The sequence below is a fragment of the Miscanthus floridulus genome, chromosome 9, assembly GCF_019320115.1.
Source record: "Miscanthus floridulus cultivar M001 chromosome 9, ASM1932011v1, whole genome shotgun sequence".
NCBI lineage: Eukaryota > Viridiplantae > Streptophyta > Magnoliopsida > Poales > Poaceae > Miscanthus > Miscanthus floridulus.
Genome location: NC_089588.1, coordinates 124,887,226 through 124,894,351, shown reverse-complemented (window position 1 = coordinate 124,894,351; position 7,126 = coordinate 124,887,226). Strand labels below are relative to the sequence as shown.

The window sequence follows — 7,126 nt, the reverse complement described above, 5'->3', positions numbered from 1 at the left end:
CCGGGAGTACAATTTATTTCTGTACTAGTGATATGTCTTCTTTTTGCACAAATATTTTTAGAAAATAGTACAAGTGATCAGACATACGATGAAAATTTAATGGAGACACATTTTAAAACGGATGGAAGGAAATTATATAACGATTAAAGCACATATATAGAACATACATATCATATCATGAGTAAGTGTCTCCCTCTACAGTCATATATCAAAAGGATTTCTTGATTGACAGGAGTGTCCCTATGATCCCGACAAGTACACCAATGCCGGTGAGAACCGCGGCGATGATTTTTGTTGTAACAAAACGCATACAGCTTGGTCTGCATCCGCCTGTTTTCCTTGTATATATATCTCGATGCCTCGCATGACGCGGTTGTAGCGTGGTCCGAAGCGTAGACTTTGGAAGCTTGTGAAGAAGTGGAGCCCCTCCTCATTGGTGAGCTCTCCTCCTCCCTTCAGGAGACCCCGCGCCCGTAGCTCCTGCACATCCTCCTCCCTGTTTACCAACATGGCCAAGAGCAAAAGGTAGGAGCAGACAACGGAGTCTTCTACCGGAGCTGTTGAAAAGCTCTTGACCGTGCATAGCTCGAGAGCCACCATGTTGACGAGGTAGCTTGCACGGTCACGGTCCAGGTCCAGGGGCGCCATGGAGAGCTCGGCGAAGTGGGTCCATTTGTGTTTGAGGCCCATGTCAATGAGGTCCATTGTCTTGTTGGCTTTGAGCGTGATGCCGATCTTGGCAAGCTCAATGGCACTGACTGAAATCGGCGTCCTGTTCTTGGGTTTCACTGTTGTACTGATAGTGTCCCTGGTTCTTCCAACCCTATAGTACCGTAGAAGGCCAAGTAGATGTGGCGGTTTGTAGTCTTTATTCAATGCAGGAGGTACCGTTTTACGGTCCTGAAGATAGCCTTTCATGTACCTGTAGATGACGGCCTCCAAGTGCACGGATCTGAACATCATTACCGTTTCGACCACTTCCCATGGGAGTTGGTTCTCAAGTAGCATGACGTCATGACGGATGCCAATGCGGTTAGGGCCCAACAAACCGCGCAAGCTCCGATCAATTTGGTATACCACTCTTCATAAGCATGTACTGCACCAAGAAGCAAGCATCAAAGAACATCATGTGTCGGAAGTCGTCATCGCCCATACCTGCCATCACATCCTTGTCGTAGAGGCGGTGGACTTTGTCTGCAGTGGAGGCAACTGCGGAGAACAGCTCCTCCAGTAAGTGGCCAGATTCCCTAAGGGCATGTACAACCGACAGACAACTTATCGTCTGTATGGTGATGTCACACCACATAAAGACGGCTAAATAGACAACACGTACAACCCATTGTCTATTTGGTTGTTTGTTAATTCTTTAATGCCTGCAGTTAGCCAAGATCACTCGTAAATAAGATTTGTGTATACCATTGTGTTGCTTGTTGAAAAAAGAAAGGTCAAGCATAAATAAGATGATAATGGTTACACTATTTTTTGGAAACATAAATATAAATGATATACGAATATATTTATCTTAATGTAATAGAACAAAATTTTCATAAATCAAATAAAACATAATATGACTACACAAGGAAGCTTCGCTGTTGTTCACACCCACAAGGAAACAAAAAGATTCACACATGTTTATACTAGAGGCAGTAGGTTGACAGAGTCCATGTGGAAACTTTACAGTAGATTTAGGATCTTACTTTTGGGCAAGAAGGAAACCAAATCAGTTTTTGCATCCAAAAACATTAAACAACTTGTACGTTCTGAGGTAGTTGCTGCTCCTGCCGCACGCTGTTGTTCTTAGCAAGCCGATGGATCTCCATGGCCACCTTTCGTCAAGCACCTCGTTTACATGAGAAACGCCGACTAAGCCAGAGGGTAGGAGGCTCTGTCGCCGCGGTCCACGCGATGGGTCGGGGTCACCGGGAGGAGGTTTCCGTGGCAGCGTTTCTTGCACTTGCAGGTCGGGGGCGCCGGCGTGTGAGCGGGGGCTCCGCGACGTCGATTTTTCTCTTGACGACGGCGTCATGCGAGGGAGACGGCGACATCGTCAACCACGTCATGGAGGAGGCCGCCGTTGCCGTGACCGACGCCAGCGGTGATGGGTGATGCCGTCGCGCCCAAGCCGCGAACAATGGGGCGGGCCGCCATTGCTGCTCCAGCTGCCGAGCTGCTTCCGCCACAGGCCGCCATCGCCGCCTCCGTTGCCGCTGACCGGGGTGGAGAGATGGGATGGATTTTTGGCGCGCAGCAGCCACTCTGGATCCGAGCGCGACCACAGCAGGATCCGTGTCGTCGACTTGAGAGGACGACCCTGTACAGCGGTCCTCGAGCTGGCGATTTGGTGTTGGAGCATGAGCCGTTGCCGTCGCCTCACGAGACGACGAGGGCACCGTCTCCTCGCCATACGAGGGTGTTTTGTGCAAAAACTACAGGACATAGACAGCACTCGACGACGCATTGTACGTGCCCTAACGCAGCGTATGGCAGCAGCATGCTTCACCTTCTCCGTCTTCCTGATCGAGGTGGACTCGGTGGTGATGGTAAGGTCCGATGGCCACATATCGTGGCACGGTATAACGTTCTTCAAGTGCATGGAGGCTTCGAGGGTATCTATTCATCTTCTTTTTCATCATGTAGATATCAGCCTCAATCTCACACTCGACTTGCTCGAACACCCCACTAGCTCGACTGTCGTTAGAGATCTTCATTTCTCCACTATGCAAATTGACAACCTGCTTGTTGCTAGAGATCCCGGTTACCTGACTATTCTGCCCTTCAGTCACTTCTGCGGCGTGCCAGTTAGGCAGTGAGGCTGCAGAATAGTGGTAGTCAACGAGATGCTGCCCTCCCCATGAATGAGGCACGTATGCTGGGAGGCTACAGGAACCAAACATGTCAATAGACGCATACTCCACTGGGAGGCCAGCAGCAGGAGACCAAGCTTCAGAAGCTGGTTCTTGAACGGGCCAGCTCGCCATCTGAAACTCACAAGGCCCCCATCCTCCATCTTGGTCCATGATCCAATTGGCCTTCACAAAGTAATCACTGCAACTAGTGTGGAAACAGGAAATGAAGAGTGAAAAACAGCCAAAAACAAATCTCATAGTGAAACTAGCTAGTACTCCCTCAATTCCAAACTATAAGACGTTTTGGATTTTCTAGATACAAAGCTTTTGCTATGTATTTAGATGTACACTATGTCTAAATATATAGTAAAAACAATGTATCTAAAAATTGAAAACATCTTACAATTAAAAACAGAGGGAGTTCTAATGTCATGGTAGAAACACAAATTAAGGCCTAGTGTACGAGGGATTGAAGACAGAAGAGAATGGAAGGCTTACATCCGGGCACAAGAAGAATGACCATATGGACATTTATTCACGTGTACAGAACATATATTGACGACGGCCAACCAAACGCTAATGTCCATGATGGTTATTTACTGTATGGTGGAAGTGGCCACGTACGTACGCATGTGCTAAGCCTACTTTGTTGACATTCTGTGGATCGACTAGAGTAGATCTAGGCGGATGAACTCATAGAACCATGAAACATATGCACATTTGGACCTAGAACACTACACCGAGAGGGAGATAGGGGAGAGAGGGCTGATGATGAACCTTAGCCTCCAGATGATGTCGCGGTTGTGCTAGCCATCGCGGGTTCGGTGATGGAGGCAGCACACGGGCAGCGACGGGTGGAGTAGAGGTTGCACGGACGTCGATGCAGTGCGGTCGGGCGTAGCAGTGGCGACGGCGAGGATCAGCGGAGCTTCCCGTCGCTGGCTGCGCGCCCTCTCGAGATCGGTCTAGGGTTTGTCGGTGGGGTTTGCGGCTCACGGCGAACCTCGTACTTTGAGCCGCCGGCCCCCACCTCTTTATATAGCACAGTGCGACGGGGGCCCACCAACCATGTAGGGTTGGGCGCCCCCGATCAGGGCGCGAGACCAAGGCCCAATAGGCCGTTGGGCTTATTGGTCAGGAGATCAATCTAACATTCTCCCCCTTGAACTCACTATTACTTTTATCTTTAAACTTTAAAACTTCAATCCTTTTATCCTTACTCATTTCTTCACAGATGATGCATAGAGCATGTCTCATCGTCACGGTCAATCGCCGATAGATTTAACAACTACAATGCACGTCTCTGATCTGAAATAGTTACTTTAACTTTTGGGCCCTTTATAGTCCAGGAATCATAGGCTTTCCCTTAAACCCATGCCGGCTACATGTTCTCTGAACACGTTGGGTGGTAAGCCTTTTGTAAGCGGATCCGCGAGCATCTTTTCGGTACTTATATGCTCAAGACTTATCATTTGATCCCGGACTTTATCCTTCACAACATAATACTTTATGTCAATGTGTTTGGCAGCACCACTTGACCTATTGTTGTGAGCATATTGTACTGCTGGATTATTATCGCAGTATAACTTCAGTGGTCTATTGATGTCGTCAACCACCTTCAAACCGGGTATGAACTTCTTTAGCCAGTTCACCTGCCCCGTTGCCTCATAACATGCTACAAACTCGGCATACATTGTGGACGATGTAGTGACGGTTTGGTTTGAGCTTTTCCATGAAATAGCTCCCCCTGCGAGAGTAAACACATATCCAGACGTGGATTTTCTATTATCTCCCGCATAATCAGAATCTGAATATCCCACTATATTGAGTGAATCAGATCTTCTATATGTCATCATGAGGCCTTTCGTTCCTTGCAAATAACGCAAGACTTTCTTTACCAATTTCCAGTGTTCTATTCCAGGATTGCTCTGGAATCTGCCAAGTAACCCGATAACAAATGCCAAGTCAGGGCGCGTACATACTTGAGCATATTGCAAGCTTCCGACAGCTGAAGCATATGGAACCACTTTCATTTGATCGATCTCATATTGGTTCCTGGGGCATTGAAAATCCCCATATCTGTCACCCTTGACTATAGGAGCAGGTGAGGGACTACATTTGTGCATACTGAATTTCTTTAAGACTTTTTCTATGTATGCCTTTTATGATAGTCCTAATACCCCTTTACTTCTATCTCGGTGAATCTCGATCCCTAGAACGAACGAAGCTTCACCAAGATCTTTCATATCAAATTTTGAGGATAAAAACTTCTTTGTTTCCAGTAGTAGACTGACATCACTACTAGCAAGTAAGATATCATCCACATACAGGACAAGGAAGATAAACTTCCCATTCTTAAACTTTACGTAGACACAATTGTCCTCAACATTATCTTTAAACCCAAAATTCTTTATTGTCTGATCAAACTTCAAGTACCACTGTCTTGAAGCTTGTTTTAATCTATAAATAGATTTCTTTATGCGGCATCCCAAACGTTCTTTTCCTTCCATGACAAAACCTTTCGGTTGTGCCATGTAAACATTTTCCTCTAAGTCTCCGTTGAGAAATGCTGTCTTTACATCCATCTGATGTAATTCCAAATCATAATGTGCCACTAATGCCATTATTATTCTGAAGGAATCCTTACATGAGACTGGAGAAAAGGTCTCATTGTAATCAATCCCTTCTCTTTGTGTAAAGCCTTTTGCCACAAGTCGGGCTTTATATCTCTCTATATTCCCTTGAGAGTCAAGTTTTGTTTTGTAGACCCATTTATAGCCTACTGTTTTGGCTCCTTTAGGAATTATCTCCAAATCCCAAACTTTATTTGCATTCATTGATCTCATCTCATCTTCCATGGCCTCAAGCCACTTTGATGAATGGTCACTTTTCATGGCTTCTTCAAATGAGGTGGGATCATCCTCCATTTGAAATTCTTCAGTGTTGTACACTTCATAATCAGCAGGAATAGCTGATTTTCTAACTCTTTGAGACCTTCTAGGGGCCTCCTCAATTGGCACATTTTCTGTTTGAGGCTGTTGTTGCTCCCCCTCATGTGTGGCAATAGGTTCTATAGGATCCTGAGCCACAGGTTCCTCATCATCATTCATTGTTGCCACAGGCGGGATAACAACAGGTGCTGGCACCACAGTGTCTTGTACTGTTGGTGCAGCAACAGCAGGTAGTGAGAAAAATGGCTCATGAATGATCGGAGTGGGTGCATACACCCGCTTCTCTTCAAGGTCAATTTCTCGAGCTACCATGCTCCCCCTAATCATTTCATCCTCTAGGAAGACAGCGTGTCTCGTTTCCACAAACTTTGTATGTCTGTTAGGACAGTAGAAACAAAAACCTTTTGACTTTTCTGGGTAGCCAATGAAATGGCAACTCACTGTTTTGGGATCTGGCTTCCCAATGTTTGGGTTAAAAACTTTAGCCTCAGCAGGGCTCCCCCACACACGCAAGTGGTTAAGTGAGGGTACTCTTCCTGTCCACAACTCATACGGTGTTTTGGGCACCGACTTACTTGGTATTCTATTGAGAATATGAATGGCGGTTTTTAACGCCTCCATCCACAGACTCGTGGGTAAAGTGGAGTAACTTATCATACTACGCACCATATCCATGAAGGTACGGTTACGCCTTTCAGCTACTCCATTCTGCTGAGGTTCGCCCGGTGTTGAATACTGGGCGACTATACCATTCTCCTGTAAGAACCTTGCAAAAGGTCCAGGAACTTGTCCATATGGGGTATGCCGACCGTAGTACTCTCCTCCACGGTCAGACCTGACTATCTTAATCTTTAAATCATGCTGATTTTCAACTTCTGCTTTAAATATTTTAAATTTATCCAACGCTTCTGTTCTTTCTTTAATTGGATAAATGTAGCCAAACCGAGAGTAATCGTCTGTGAATGTTATGAATGAATCATAACCATCCACACTTTTCACAGGAAAAGGACCACATATGTCTGTGTGAATAATCTGTAGAATTCCTGCGCTTCGTTTGGCATCTTTCTTAATTTTCTTTACATACTTTCTTTTTATGCAATCTCTACATTGTTCTAACTCTGAGAGCTCTAATGGAGGAAGAATATCATTCTTAACTAGTTTTTCTATTCTCCCCCTCGAAATATGGCCTAAACGACAGTGCCATAATTTCGACAACGCATCTTGAGCTCTCTTTCGTTTTCTGTTTCCATTGTTCGATGAGGATACATTTTCATTCACATCACATACGGAATTAACATTTTCACGAAGTGATAACAAATAAAGCTCGTC

General features: G+C 45.6%; 1 pseudogene; it reads right to left on the bottom strand.

The window, feature by feature from the left end:
* Nucleotides 1-208: 208 nt before the first annotated feature.
* On the bottom strand, nt 209-3,017 carry LOC136480836 (UPF0481 protein At3g47200-like; annotated as a pseudogene).
* Nucleotides 3,018-7,126: the final 4,109 nt, after the last annotated feature.